The sequence below is a fragment of the Sceloporus occidentalis genome, unplaced genomic scaffold (genome assembly GCF_023333645.1).
Source record: "Sceloporus occidentalis isolate IW3139 unplaced genomic scaffold, rSceOcc1.0.p SCAF_60, whole genome shotgun sequence".
In the NCBI taxonomy this organism is placed as follows: Eukaryota; Metazoa; Chordata; class Lepidosauria; order Squamata; family Phrynosomatidae; genus Sceloporus; species Sceloporus occidentalis.
The window spans coordinates 1,875,825-1,891,975 of NW_028317040.1; the positions used below are offsets into that span (position 1 = coordinate 1,875,825).

The 16,151-nt window shown below is 44.2% G+C and overlaps 1 protein-coding gene and 1 non-coding gene across 2 annotated transcripts in view; one reads left to right on the forward strand and one right to left on the reverse strand.

Annotated features, from left to right (window-relative positions):
- The window catches only part of LOC149287467 (androgen receptor-like), a 136,317-nt gene that overhangs the window by 51,209 nt on the left and 68,957 nt on the right, over positions 1–16,151 (reverse strand). The gene's annotated exons all lie outside the window — the stretch shown is intronic.
- LOC149287468 (small nucleolar RNA SNORA35) lies at positions 2,650–2,779 on the forward strand. Its single transcript, XR_016277495.1, has one exon. It is a non-coding gene; the product is annotated as a small nucleolar RNA SNORA35 (small nucleolar RNA).

Sequence of the window (16,151 nt, forward strand, 5' to 3'; positions counted from 1 at the left end):
TGACGTGCCAGGACCGGCACGTCTTTAAACGGGTGAAAAAATCGATCCGTGATCGATTTTTTCACTCAAACGGTGTTGCTCTAATGCCTCGACATCGAGGCATTGAGCAACACCAAAAAAAACATTCCCGCCCCCCCCCGATCGCTCCTAGGAGCAAAAAAAAAACATGTTTGAAAGACTGCACGTCTTTCAAACATGGCGGCGCCCGCCGCCGAAAAACGGGTTTAGGAAGCGATCGCGAGTCGCTTCCTTTGCTTAGCTGGTGTTGCTAAGATGCCTCAGTATCGAGGCATCTTTGCAACACCTGTTTAGCAAAGGAAGCGACTCGCGATCGCTTCCTAAATGCTCAACTTACCTTCCCGGTGCCGGTGTCTTCGAAACACACGCGGTGTTTCAAGATGGCGGCGCCCATCAAGCCGGGGGGCGGAGCCTGCTGACATCATGGACATCCAGTGAATAACACCCCTAGTGGTCAGATCACTCATAAGAGTGATCATGATTTGATAAATCAAAGGCAATGTTTTCTAAACATTGCCTTTGATCAGTATTGGATCTGCCCCCCTCCTTCACTTGCTTCTAGTGAGGGAGAGAGACAGATCGGTGTGTTCTGGTATTTCAGGTATTCCCTAATAAATATATATATATATTGATCCAAAGGCTCTTATAAGAGCCACCCATATAATATTAACCCCTTCATTGCCATTGATCACTGCATAAACAGTGATCTTGCATAGTGGCAATTGTTTTTGGGTTGTTTTTTTTTTTTACATGTTTTTTTACTTTTTTTAGTTTTTTTTACTTTTTTTTAGGTTTTTTTTTATTTTTTATTATAGCCATTAACCCTTTCCTTCCCCACTATTTTTGCTGCAATTCTTACCATGCAGCGGTATACGGCTGAGGAGGCGTATGCCTTTTTGGCCACAGATTCTGAGGCCACTGATACAGCGTCAGATTTTGACGTTGGTCAGTTCACAGATACATCTAGTGATGTATCTGTGGCTGTTAGGACGCCTACCACACGTAGTCGTGGCAGTGCACCAGAGGCATGGGTAGCGCCTAATAGGTACAAGCCAGCTATCCCTCCTTTTTCTGGAATTCCTGGCATCAATATTGATGTTACAGGATTCACTCCACTGCAATTTGTGCAGGTTTTTTTGGGAGACGATGTCTTGGGAGACATTGTCACACAAACAAACATTTATGCCCAGCAGCACCGTGCTGCTAGCCCTAATTCTTTTTGGGCAAAACAGCCATGGACTCCCATTGACGTGCCAGAATTTCTTAAATTCTGGGCACTCACAATGTTAATGGGCATTATAAAAAAGCCCTCCATCCGCTCCTACTGGAGCACCAGCCCCATCTTTAGTACCCCCATTTTTGCCCAAACTATAACTAGGCAAAGGTATGAAATGATTCTTCGTTTCATGCATTTTAGCGACAACAGCCTGTGCCCCCCTAAGGAGGACCCCCAGTTTGATAGGCTGTACAAAATCCGCCCCCTGATTACCCATCTCGCTGCCAGGTTTCCAGAGGTTTATACACCTGGAAAGAATATCTGCGTGGATGAATCCCTAATGAAATATAAAGGAAGGTTGGGATTCAAGCAGTATATTCCTTCCAAGCGCTCCAGGTATGGAGTGAAGGTGTATAAGCTCTGCGAGAGCGAGGCAGGATATACTCATGCCTTCCGGGTATACGAGGGTAAGGATAGCTACCTTGACCCTCCAGGTTGCCCAGATCATCTGGGCACCAGTGCCAAGATTGTTTGGGACCTAATATTCCCCCTTATGAACAAAGGCTACCACTTGTATGTAGATAACTTCTATACAAGCGTCCCTTTGTTCAAGCTGCTGTATTGTTTCGATACGGTAGCTTGCGGTTCTATAAAAAAGAACCGCTTGGGTTTCCCACAACGCCTGGTACGAACCCGGCTACGAAAGGGGGAGACCTCAGCTCTACGCCAAGAGGAGCTTTTGGCATTGAAGTTCAAGGACAGAAAAGAGGTGTGCATGCTGAGCAACATCCACGATGAGAGAACCGTGGAGGTTTCTGTCCGTGGCAGAGCTGGGGTCACTACAAAGCCAGTGTGCATCAGGGCCTATAACAAGCACATGGGTGGAGTTGATCTGTCAGATCAACTCCTACAGCCCTACCTCATTATGAGGAAGACAAAGGCCTGGTACAAGAAGGTTGCAATTTATCTAATGCAAATTGCAACCTATAACGCTTTTTTGCTGCACAAAAAAGCAGACACTGGGCTGAAGCTGTCTTTTTTGCAGTTTCAGCTCGAAGTAATTTCAGGTATCTTGTACCGTGATGCACCTGGTCCCCAAGTAGTGATGGGAACCAACAGAATTGGGGCTACCCATTTTATTTTTAAAATCCCCCCTACAGCAAAGAAGCAGAATCCCCAAAAGAGATGCAGGGTATGCTACAGCAGGGGGCAAAGAAAGGACACCACATTTTACTGTCCAGATTGCCCTGGAAAACCTGCACTCTGTGTCGGTGACTGCTTCAAGCTGTATCACACAGTTTCCCATTTTTAATTTTTTTTTTGTTCCTGCTCCATTTTTGTATTTTTTTTTAATTTTTTGTTACATTTACAGTTTTTTAGCTTTTATTTGCTCCACCATTTTTAAGCGTTTTTATTTGCACTGTCAAGTGACCCCTGTGTCCATTCCGTGGCATGAGGGACCACTTAAGGTGCTAGATCAAATCCCTTCTTGGAGATAGGCCAGGCTTTCTTGTAACCTGTCCCTACTGATAGTTGGGTACAAGCATTTTTCTTTACCCAGATGTAAAATTCCTACTGAATTTGAATTGCTCATGTTCCAAATGTGGCCCTTTTGCCCCCAAACAATCTGACAAACCCATGCATGTGGGGTATCAATGTACTCAGGAGATGTTGCTGGACACATATCTGGGTGTTGTGTGACAGCAACATATACCAGGAGCTGTAATTTCACACCTGAAGTACAAAGTATGTGAAAAAAACACCAAAAACAATTACTATCCCAAACTTTGACAAGGGTTGGTGGTAGGATTAGTGCATGGAAAGGGTTAAACTATCAGCATCTAAAATACCCTGGGGTGTCTAGTTTTCAAAAATATATGGTTTGGTGGGGTAAATTTAATTTGCTGGCTTCAAAGATGCCCCAAATACCACATAGAGACAGAATTACCAGATTCAGAGAAAAATGGTTTTGAATTAGCAAAACGCTACTTGTACTTATTGCCCCATAACGTGTAGAAGAAAGCAAAAAAACATAAAAACATTGGGTATTTCTAAACTTGGGACAAATAGTAGAATCTATTTAGCAGGTTTTTTCAGTAGTTTTTTATGATGAATAAAAGATTTTTCAAATAAAAGTGAGAAAATTTGTTTTTTTTTTCAATTTTTCGTCATATTTTATTATTTTTATTATAGGAAATTACATCATATGAAAAAAATGTGTGTCTGAAGAAAGCCCTTCTTGTCCTGAAAAAAACAATATATAACTTGTGTGGGTTTAGTAAATGGGTTAAGAGAAAATTACAGCTAAACACAAACACCGCAGAAACGATAAAACAGCCATTGTCACGAAGGGTACAAAAAGTAAAATCAGCCTTTGTCACGAAGGGGTTAAATAAAATAACCTCTGTAAAAAAAATAGCTGGGGCTGGGGCACCTTGGGCGTAAAAGGAACTAGCTACAGCTCTGGGTGTGCCAATACTATGTATGTAAGATTTGGTGTATACCACTGGCCCAGAAACATATAATATCCTATTTCATTGAAAATAAAATACATAACTCTAGACATAAGCACTAATTTGAATTTTATTTAAACCTAACTAGCTTAACCCCTTAAGGACCAGGCTGTGTTTTACCTTTTGTACCATTGGGACCGAGGCTGTTTCAACACTTTTGCGGTGTTCGTGTTTAGATGTAATTTTCTCCTCACTCATTTAGTGAACCCACACAAATTATATGTTGTTTTTTTTCAGGACAAGAAGGGCTTTCTTCAGATACCATTGTTTTGATCATATTATCTAATTTCCCATAAAAAAAATAATAAAATATGATGAAAAATTTACAAAAAAACACTTTTTCTGACTTTTACCCCAAAAATCTTTTACTTAGCCAAAAAAGCTTTTTTCTGCACGTTATGGAGCATTAAGTACAAGTAGCGTTTTGCTATTTCAAAACCATTTTTTCCAAATCTGGTAATTCTTCCCCCCATGTGCCATTTCGGGTATCGTTGAAGCCGGCCAACGCAATTTACCCCATCTAATCATATATTTTTGAAAACTAGACAACCCAAGGTATTTCAAATGCTAGCATTTTAACTCTTTCCATGCACTAATTCTACCACCAGTCTTTGTCAAACTTTGTGGTAGTAATTTATTTTGTGTTTTTTATCGATAAAATTGCTCTTCAGGTATGGAGTTACAGCTCCTGGTATACAACACTTTCAAACAACACCCCAACATGTGTTCAGCAACATCTCCCGAGTACAGTCATACCCCCCATGCATGGGTTTGTCGGGTTGTTTGGGAGGTAAAACGCCACATTTAGGAAGTGCCCTTTTTTTAACTTGGAACTTTTACATCTGATCATTCTGCCCCATGTCCAAATAGGACCATCTTTGAAGCCGGCTAATTCAATTTACCCCATCATACCATATATTTTTGAAAACTAGACACCCCAAGGTATTTCAAATGCTAGTATTTTAACCCTTTCCATGCATGAGATTCTACCACCAGCCTTTGCCACACTTTGGGGTAGTATTTTTTTGGTATTTTTTTTACACAAGTTGTACTTTGGGTATAAATTTATAGCTCCAGGTATACGTCACTATCAAACAACACCCTAATATGTGTTCAACAACATCTCTCGAGTACAGTGATACCACCCATGCATGGGTTTGGCACCTGTTTGGGGTTAAAAGGCCCATTTGAGTGCGCTTTTTTCCCCCTATTTTGGTCAGTCTGTGCCTATGCCCTATTTTTGAGCCCAGCCACTACAATTTACCCCATCAAGCCATATAATTTTGAAAACTAGACACCCCAAGGTACTTAAAATGGTAGTATTTAACCCTTTCCATGCATCAGATTCTACCACCAGCCTTTGCCACACTTTGTGGTAGTATTTTTTTTTGGTATTTTTTTCACACAAATTGTACTATAGGTATAAATTTATAGCTCCAGGTATACATCACTATCAAACAACACCCCAATGTGTGTTCAGGAACATCTCCCGAGTGCAGTCATACCCCACATGTATGGGTTTGTCTGGTGTTTGGGGTTAAAATGCCACATTTTGGAAGTGCGCTTTTTTTCCCCCATTTCGGTCAGTCTGTGCCTTTGCCCTATCTTTGAGCCCGGCCACTCCAATTTACCCAATCAAACCATTACTTTTTTAAATTAGACACCCCTTGGGTATTTGAAATGCGGTCACAGCCCGTCCTGGGGTAAGTGTTTGGTGTCGCTGGATTCCTCCTGATCGAGGCATTCCAGCGACACCATTGAAGTTTAGGAGGTGATCGTTGATCGCCTCCTAAACGCTTTTAAAACGGGCGTCTGCCGCCATACAATGACCCGGCAATGGACGTTAAGGGGTTAAAGGACACTCTACTGTCCTCAGCAGAACTACAGACAGAACTACTGTCCTTGGCAAAACAAATATTGCACTGTAATGCACCTTGTAAGTACTTTAATATACATGCTTTAAACCTGAAAGAAACATAAGCAATCACCTTTTAGTAGAAACTGTAGCTCCAGAGCTGCAGAAAAACACCTCATCCGTAGTCTGACGATTCACACCACTGATTGGCAGCTAAAATCAATGGGAGTGCTTGCCATGCATGCACACTGAGGGTCTCATTAGACCCCTTACCACAAAACATGAATCAAGCACTGGAGCTGATTGGTGTTAAATATACTACGTTTCAGGAGATGGGCTTGCCAAATGGGGAAAGGTGGTGGCAAATGCATGTGGGGAGGAATCTGCTCAATCCCTTAATGTACTTAGTTAACACATACATTTAAAGGGACCACTTCAGTATAATGTGTTTATATGATGGCTGGAGTGTCCCTTTAAAATTGTAATTGTCTTGTCATATTTACTTTCTTTTTTAACAATGCTGTAGTTTACAAGTCAGTTTCAGTAACAGATCTTCACTGATGTAGGGTGACCACACGTCCCGGATTGCCCGGGACAGTCCGGGACAATGCATTGTCCCGGAATTGAAGTGTCGTCTTTTTTTTTTTTCAACGCGGAGGAGAGAGAGGGGTGTCGAGCGGTCGCTCCTTAAGTTTTCAGCAACTTCTTGGAGCCCCTCCGTCTCCTCTGTGAGGCCTCTAGCTTGGTTGCAGTGCCGGCATGTCATGCTGAGCGCCAGAATATGATGTCATATTCCGGCACTCAGCAGTGAAGCAGCGCGCACCGCAGCAGAGCAGGGAGACAGAGGCCTTGCACTCTCCCCGCAGGACTTCTGGAAGGTAAGTGAACTACAAAGGGGGGGAAGGGTAGATAATAGGGATGGAGGGAGAGGGGGTAGATAATGAAAAGGGAGGTAGAGGGGGTAGATTATGAGAAGGGAGGGAGGGGGGCAGATTATGAGAAGGGAGAGGGGATAGATAGTGAGAAAGGGGGAGTAGATAGTGAGAAAGGGGGTAGTAAGAATATTGAAATAAATAAAGAGTGAGATTGAGTGAGAGAATAAATGAATTAGTGTGTGGATAAATTGTGTGAATGAGGGAGAGAATTAATGAATTAATGTGTGGATGAATTGTCTGAAAGAGGGAGTATGAATTAATGTGTCGATGAATTGTCTAAATAAGGGAGAGTATTAATTAGTGTGTGGATGAATTGTCTGAATGAGGGAGAGAATAAATGATTATGTGAATGAATTATGTGAATGAAAGTGTGAATTAGTGAGTGACTGTAAAAGTGTTTGTGTATATCATAGATGTGGAAAGGCAAAAGAAGGGTGCTTGAGCCTCGGGGACCAAGATGGCGCAGGCAGGGTGTTTATGGGACAAAGATGGCATAGGACGGACTGTTTGGGGACAAAGCTGACTCATGCTGGACTGTCTTATGTGTGTTATCTGGGTGCTGGTCAGGTTCTATGTGGGCAGTGTGGACACCAGGGCTGGCTTTGGGGTGTACAACCTGTGATCTATGCCTGTAATTTAGGGGGTTTTATCTATACCTTTTTTGCTGAGTTTTGCAGTGCTGTTTCCATGTGTTTTTTGATCTATACCATCAGGGTTGAGTTTACATGTGATTTCCAGTTGATCTATTCATGCAAAGCTTGGTTTGTGTGTTACTATGTTGATCTATCCCTGCTATGCGATGTTTCCATACATTATTTATGTATGTAGTTATGTAGGTTTGTAAGTCTTATTCAGTTGATCTATACATGCAAGTGCTGCTTTTTGTGTTGTGTACTTGATCTATACCTATTTTGTGGTACAGGAGAGGAGGGAGTGATATACCGTATTTGCTCGATTATAAGACGACCCTGATTATAAGACGACCCCCCAAATCTTAATATTAATTTAGGAAAAAAAGAAAAAGCCTGAATATAAGACGACCCTATAGGAAAAAAGTTTTACCAGTAAATGTTAATTCATTTAAACACTTTTTTTAATAAAAGCTATGCTTGAGAAAAATATTTTGGTTTTATTTCCTTCTATTTTCCAACCTGTCCCCCAGTTATGCACATCTGCCCCAGAAGTGCCTTATACCCCCTATATGCCACTGTGCCCCATGATATGCCTTTTAACCCTCTAAATGCCACAGTGCCCCATAATATGCCTTTTAACCCTATATGCCACTGTGCCCCATGATATGCCTTTTAACCCTATATGCCACTCTGGCACTTAGAGGGTTAAAAGGCATATTATGGGGAAGAGTGGCATATAGGGAGGTTTAAGGCATTTCAGGAGGCAGAGTGGCATTAAAGGGGTTAAAAGGCATTTCACAGAGCACTCTGCCTCCAGAAATGCCTCAAACCCACATTTAACACTCCCCCTCCCTCCTCCAAACTTACCGGTGCTTCTGAGTTGGGGGGGGCGCATAACACAGGAGGGTCCAGGTCCCCTGCATCTGAGCCCCAGGTGCTTAGTCCGGGCAGCATGTAGAGCTCCACGCGAATCGCGTAGAGCTCTAAGCACCGGGGACTCAGAAGCACCGGTACGTTGGAGGGGGCATAACACAGGAGGATGCAGGTCCCCTGCATCCTCCTGTGTTATGCCCCCCCCCCCAACTTACCGGTGCTTCTGAGTCCCCGGTGCTTAGTCCGGGCAGCGTTTAGAGCTCTACGCGATTGTATCGTGTAGAGCGTAGAGCTCTACACGATACAATCGCGTAGAGCTCTACACGCAGCCCGGACTAAGCACCGGGGACTCAGATGCACCGGTAAGTTGGGTCGGGGGTTAACACAGGAGGATCCAGGTCCCCTGCATCTGGGTCCCCAGTGCTTAGTCCGGGAAGCGTGTAGAGCTCTACGCGATTGTATCGCGTAGAGCTCTACACGCAGCCCGGACTAAGCACCGGGGACTCAGAAGCACCGGTAAATTGGGGGGGGGGGATTAACACAGGAGGATCCAGGTCCTCTGCATCGCTGCGGGGGATCTGGATCTTAGTCTCATAATCAGACCTATTTGAGGTCTGATTATAAGACGACCCTGATTATAAGACGAGGGGTATTTTTCAGAGCATTTGCTCTGGAAAAAACCTCGTCTTATAATCGAGCAAATACGGTATATTGTATTGGCAGCAGGGGCTAATATTAATAAATATCGGCAGCAGGGGCTAATATTTATATGTATTGTCAGCAGGGGCTAATATTTATATATATATTGGCAGCAGGGGCTAATATTAATAAATATCGGCAGCAGGGGCTAATATTTATATATATTGTCAGCAGGGGCTAATATTTATATATATATATATTGTCAGCAGGGGCTAATATTTATATATATTGATAGCAGGGGCTAATATTAATAAATATCGGCAGCAGGGGCTAATATTTATATATATTTATATACCGTATTGGCTCGGATATAGGCCGCACCCGAATATAGGCCACACCCTAAACGTTAGGTGCTTTTTTAAAGAAAAAAGTTTCTGCCCCCCCGAGATATGCTGCCACTCTGTCCCGAAGATGTACCCACCCGAGATATGCTGCCACTCTATCCCCCCTCCGAGATATGCTGCTACTCTATCCCCCCCGAGATATGCTGCCACTCTACCCCCCTCCGTGATATGCTGCCACTCTGTCCCCAAGATGTCCCCCCCACCAGACTTACCGGTGCAGACTCCACGGGGTGTGCGGGGGACATCTACGCATAACGCTAATTCAACTTCCGGTGCCGGCACTTGTGCCGTGGGAAGTACCGGCAAGGAAGATTGTTCGCGCAGACATTCACCGGCAAGGGAGATTGTTAAAGCACATCGAGCAGACGTTCCGGCAGCGGAGGTTGTTTACGCGTGCATCGCTGCAGCCGGTGAACGTCTGCGCGATGCGCTTAGACAATCTCCCGTGCCGGCACTCCCCCCCGTGGAAAGTGCCGGCAGGGGAGGCTGTCTGAGCGTATCAGAGAGTAGGATACGGGTCCCCTGCACCACTGCGGGGGATGTGTATCCTAACCCTGCTGCCTGCCCGGCGCCCGGAACTGCATGTCCTGGGCGTCGGGCGCTAGACCCCGAATATAGGCCGCACCCCCACTTTAAAGACTTAAAGTGGGGGGGAAAAGTGCGGCCTATGTTCGGCCAATACGGTATATTGGCAGCAGGGGCTAATATTAAAGAAACTGCCAGTTCAGCTGTTATTTTGAAGTCAAATTTCAAAGAGATAAGTACATATAATGTAGTTAAAAATGCATGTCTAAAGCATATATATATATATATATATATATATATATATATGTGTGTGTGTGATCTCATGGGCTTCATAGTGTGTCCCTGAATGGCAGACATAAAATGTGGTCACCTACATAATCGGCAGTAGCTTGGTTCCTTTAGGTAATTATTTGATTATTTTGATATATTTAGCTTGTTTTAAAACTGGTGGAGAAAACAGAGAGCAGTGGAGGTGGAGTCATTTGTACAGTATTGTGATTATTGTGACCATTATTATGAGCTCCCTAGCAATTGCAGTAGAATTTTTTATTGAAACATGTTAAAAATCTTCTGTCTTTAAAAGCACAACAGAAAGATATTTTTAATGATCTAATTCAATTAACGGACAGGCAAAGAGAGTTTCCTTATTTCAGTGATCAGTGAAAAAGAGACTTGATTGTCCCTTTAAGAGTCTCCTTCAGTCCTTCTGCTAGATCATCATAAATATAATTTTATACATTTCTCTCCATAAAGTCCAGTAATACTTTTTACCTGCAATATTTGTTTTCTTGTAATGGGTGATTGACAGGCACAAGGTAAGACTGTTGTCATGTCAGACAGCATAAAGTAGCACATGATATCACATAATAAAGCATGTTAACCCAGCAGATAATATGGTATCGCAGGACAGATTATCGCAGCTCTGAAGGTTGGGGCATATGATCTCACAGGGCAGCACATACTAGCACATGATCTCTCAGTGCTGCACACTGCCACATTCATTCCAATGCCACTCTAAATTATTCACAATTTAATAAACGTTAGAATGGCAGTAGTAAAAGAGGATGACATAATCGTGGAAAGAGTGGGGGTTGATATCCAGGGGTTAATTTCTGAGAAGTAGAAAAGGTTAGAATTGAAGGTATCTGGGAACTGTTGGGTCTCATGAACATTTCTGAAATGTCTGTGTCCCAGTTGCATACTTAGGGGAGGGCAGGTGCCTCTCATAAGGGACTGCCACCAGGGCCGGCCCCTGGTGTTCGACCTCTCCTATACTGCCCATCAAGGCCGGTTGAGAAGATCATGGATCTCCCTCTACAACCTCTGGCCCAAAATAAAGGGAGTGTGAGGTCTGTTGATACAGGCCTTCAAATTGCTCCTCCCTTGCAAGCTACTGTTTTTTTAAATGCTACTCACTTTCCCCACATACCGTATTTGCCCGATTATAAGACGAGGTTTTTTCCAGAGCAAATGCTCTGAAAAAAAACCTTTGTCTTATAATCGGGGTCGTCTTATAATCAGACCTCAAATAGCTCTACACGCTGCCCGGACTAAGCACCGGGGACTCAGATGCAGGGGACCTGGATCCTCCTGTGTTATGCCCCCCACCAACTTACCGGTGCTTCTGAGTCCCCGGTGCTTAGTCCGGGCAGCGTGTAGAGCTCTACGCGATTCGCGTAGACAACTTCCGCTCAAGCGCGTAGAGCTCTACATGGTACCCGGACTAAGCACCGGGGACTCAGATGCAGGGGACCTGGATCCTCCTGTGTTATTCCCCCCCCCCCAACTTACCGGTGCTTCTGAGTCCCCGGTGCTTAGTCCGGGCAGCGTATAGAGCTCTACGCGATTCACGTAGACAACTTCTGCTCAAGCGCATAGAGCTCTACACGCTGCCCGGACTAAGCACTGGGGACCCAGATGCAGGGGACCTGGATCCTCCTGTGTTAACCCCCGACCCAACTTACCGGTGCATCTGAGTCCCCGGTGCTTAGTCCGGGCAGCGTTTAGAGCTCTACGCGATTGTATCGTGTAGAGCGTAGAGCTCTACACGATACAATCGCGTAGAGCTCTACACGCAGCCCGGACTAAGCACCGGGGACTCAGATGCACCGGTAAGTTGGGTCGGGGGTTAACACAGGAGGATCCAGGTCCCCTGCATCTGGGTCCCCAGTGCTTAGTCCGGGAAGCGTGTAGAGCTCTACGCGATTGTATCGCGTAGAGCTCTACACGCAGCCCGGACTAAGCACCGGGGACTCAGAAGCACCGGTAAATTGGGGGGGGGGGATTAACACAGGAGGATCCAGGTCCTCTGCATCGCTGCGGGGGATCTGGATCTTAGTCTCATAATCAGACCTATTTGAGGTCTGATTATAAGACGACCCTGATTATAAGACGAGGGGTATTTTTCAGAGCATTTGCTCTGGAAAAAACCTCGTCTTATAATCGAGCAAATACGGTATATTGTATTGGCAGCAGGGGCTAATATTAATAAATATCGGCAGCAGGGGCTAATATTTATATGTATTGTCAGCAGGGGCTAATATTTATATATATATTGGCAGCAGGGGCTAATATTAATAAATATCGGCAGCAGGGGCTAATATTTATATATATTGTCAGCAGGGGCTAATATTTATATATATATATATTGTCAGCAGGGGCTAATATTTATATATATTGATAGCAGGGGCTAATATTAATAAATATCGGCAGCAGGGGCTAATATTTATATATATTTATATACCGTATTGGCTCGGATATAGGCCGCACCCGAATATAGGCCACACCCTAAACGTTAGGTGCTTTTTTAAAGAAAAAAGTTTCTGCCCCCCCGAGATATGCTGCCACTCTGTCCCGAAGATGTACCCACCCGAGATATGCTGCCACTCTATCCCCCCTCCGAGATATGCTGCTACTCTATCCCCCCCGAGATATGCTGCCACTCTACCCCCCTCCGTGATATGCTGCCACTCTGTCCCCAAGATGTCCCCCCCACCAGACTTACCGGTGCAGACTCCACGGGGTGTGCGGGGGACATCTACGCATAACGCTAATTCAACTTCCGGTGCCGGCACTTGTGCCGTGGGAAGTACCGGCAAGGAAGATTGTTCGCGCAGACATTCACCGGCAAGGGAGATTGTTAAAGCACATCGAGCAGACGTTCCGGCAGCGGAGGTTGTTTACGCGTGCATCGCTGCAGCCGGTGAACGTCTGCGCGATGCGCTTAGACAATCTCCCGTGCCGGCACTCCCCCCCGTGGAAAGTGCCGGCAGGGGAGGCTGTCTGAGCGTATCAGAGAGTAGGATACGGGTCCCCTGCACCACTGCGGGGGATGTGTATCCTAACCCTGCTGCCTGCCCGGCGCCCGGAACTGCATGTCCTGGGCGTCGGGCGCTAGACCCCGAATATAGGCCGCACCCCCACTTTAAAGACTTAAAGTGGGGGGGAAAAGTGCGGCCTATGTTCGGCCAATACGGTATATTGGCAGCAGGGGCTAATATTAAAGAAACTGCCAGTTCAGCTGTTATTTTGAAGTCAAATTTCAAAGAGATAAGTACATATAATGTAGTTAAAAATGCATGTCTAAAGCATATATATATATATATATATATATATATATATATATATGTGTGTGTGTGATCTCATGGGCTTCATAGTGTGTCCCTGAATGGCAGACATAAAATGTGGTCACCTACATAATCGGCAGTAGCTTGGTTCCTTTAGGTAATTATTTGATTATTTTGATATATTTAGCTTGTTTTAAAACTGGTGGAGAAAACAGAGAGCAGTGGAGGTGGAGTCATTTGTACAGTATTGTGATTATTGTGACCATTATTATGAGCTCCTAGCAATTGCAGTAGAATTTTTTATTGAAACATGTTAAAAATCTTCTGTCTTTAAAAGCACAACAGAAAGATATTTTTAATGATCTAATTCAATTAACGGACAGGCAAGAGAGTTTCCTTATTTCAGTGATCAGTGAAAAAGAGACTTGATTGTCCCTTTAAGAGTCTCCTTCAGTCCTTCTGCTAGATCATCATAAATATAATTTTATACATTTCTCTCCATAAAGTCCAGTAATACTTTTTACCTGCAATATTTGTTTTCTTGTAATGGGTGATTGACAGGCACAAGGTAAGACTGTTGTCATGTCAGACAGCATAAAGTAGCACATGATATCACATAATAAAGCATGTTAACCCAGCAGATAATATGGTATCGCAGGACAGATTATCGCAGCTCTGAAGGTTGGGGCATATGATCTCACAGGGCAGCACATACTAGCACATGATCTCTCAGTGCTGCACACTGCCACATTCATTCCAATGCCACTCTAAATTATTCACAATTTAATAAACGTTAGAATGGCAGTAGTAAAAGAGGATGACATAATCGTGGAAAGAGTGGGGGTTGATATCCAGGGGTTAATTTCTGAGAGTAGAAAGGTTAGAATTGAAGGTATCTGGGAACTGTTGGGTCTCATGAAACATTTCTGAAATGTCTGTGTCCCAGTTGCATACTTAGGGGAGGGCAGGTGCCTCTCATAAGGGACTGCCACCAGGGCCGGCCCCTGGTGTTCGACCTCTCCTATACTGCCCATCAAGGCCGGTTGAGAAGATCATGGATCTCCCTCTACAACCTCTGGCCCAAAATAAAGGGAGTGTGAGGTCTGTTGATACAGGCCTTCAAATTGCTCCTCCCTTGGCAAGCTACTGTTTTTTTAAATGCTACTCACTTTCCCCACATACCGTATTTGCCCGATTATAAGACGAGGTTTTTTCCAGAGCAAATGCTCTGAAAAAAAACCTTTGTCTTATAATCGGGGTCGTCTTATAATCAGACCTCAAATAGCTCTACACGCTGCCCGGACTAAGCACCGGGGACTCAGATGCAGGGGACCTGGATCCTCCTGTGTTATGCCCCCCACCAACTTACCGGTGCTTCTGAGTCCCCGGTGCTTAGTCCGGGCAGCGTGTAGAGCTCTACGCGATTCGCGTAGACAACTTCCGCTCAAGCGCGTAGAGCTCTACATGGTACCCGGACTAAGCACCGGGGACTCAGATGCAGGGGACCTGGATCCTCCTGTGTTATTCCCCCCCCCCCAACTTACCGGTGCTTCTGAGTCCCCGGTGCTTAGTCCGGGCAGCGTATAGAGCTCTACGCGATTCACGTAGACAACTTCTGCTCAAGCGCATAGAGCTCTACACGCTGCCCGGACTAAGCACCGGGGACTCAGAAGCACCGGGAAGTTTGAAGGAGGGAGGGAGTGTTAAATGGGGGGCCATAAGGCATTTCTGGAGGTAGAGTGCTCTGTGAAATGCCTTTTAACCCCCTTAATGACACTCTGCCTCCAGAAATGCCTTTTAACCCTCTATGCGCCACTCTGCCTCCTGAAATGCCTTATACCTCCCTATATGCCACTCTGCCCCATAATATGCCTTTTAACCCCCTAAATGCCAGAGTGGCATATAGGGGTATAAGGCAATTCTGGAGGCAGAGTGGCCCATAGGGGGGTCAAAAGGCATATCATGGGGCACAGTGGCATATAGAGGGTTAAAAGGCGTATCATGGGGCACTGTGGCATTTAGAGGGTATAAGGCATTTCTGGGGCAGAGTGGCAAGCCTAGGGGCAGATGTGCATAACTGGGGGGGCAGGTTGAAAAAAAAAGGAAATAAAAACAAAAACAAAATATTTTATTAACAAAGAATTGTTCACATAGTTTACATGAATTGACATTTACTGGTAAAACTTTTTTCCTATAGGGTCGTCTTATATTCAGGCTTTTTCTTTTTTTTCATAAATTAATATTCAGATTTTGGGGGGTCGTCTTATAATCAGGGTCGTCTTATAATCGAGCAAATACGCTACTTTTATTAGTCAGAGGGTTTATTTAAATTGTATTGCATAACTACTGAATTCCCCAGTACTGGTTGTCATTCAACCGGGAAATTGCCGGCAGCTTTTACAATTTACTGAAACAGGAATTGTGAACGAATAAAAAAGTGTGCTCTGTGAGTGAAACATTTCCTGGTACCATGACACTAGCCATATTGCCGCACTTCACACCACATATATTGAGGGAGAAGTTGCTGTGATGTAACACATGTCGAATGTCCTGGTGTGGGACCCAGGGAAGTTTGCAAACATGCGGTTGTTTTCCACAAGGCAATAGGATAAAGACTTGTTTGTGTTTGGGCTAAGATAAGAGAGCTAAAACACATACAGCAAATATGATGATAAACTGATGTGAAAATTATAATTGCTTTGAAAGACAAAACAACACAATATTTGTAAAATCTATTTTAAAGGGGAACTTCCATCATATTGTAACAATTTAATAAACTGTTCTAGCTGTTATCTTAGCCCAATCCACCAGACAAATACCCTGACAAACTAACAAACCGTCTTGTTTTAAATATTAAAAAGGATCAGTCTTAATAACCTAGACATTGACACTTGGACTAATGAAAGTCTTTGGTAATAAGGATTTCATTGGACAAACAAGACTTCTTTAGCGCTGCCATGAAGAGTTAGCTCATT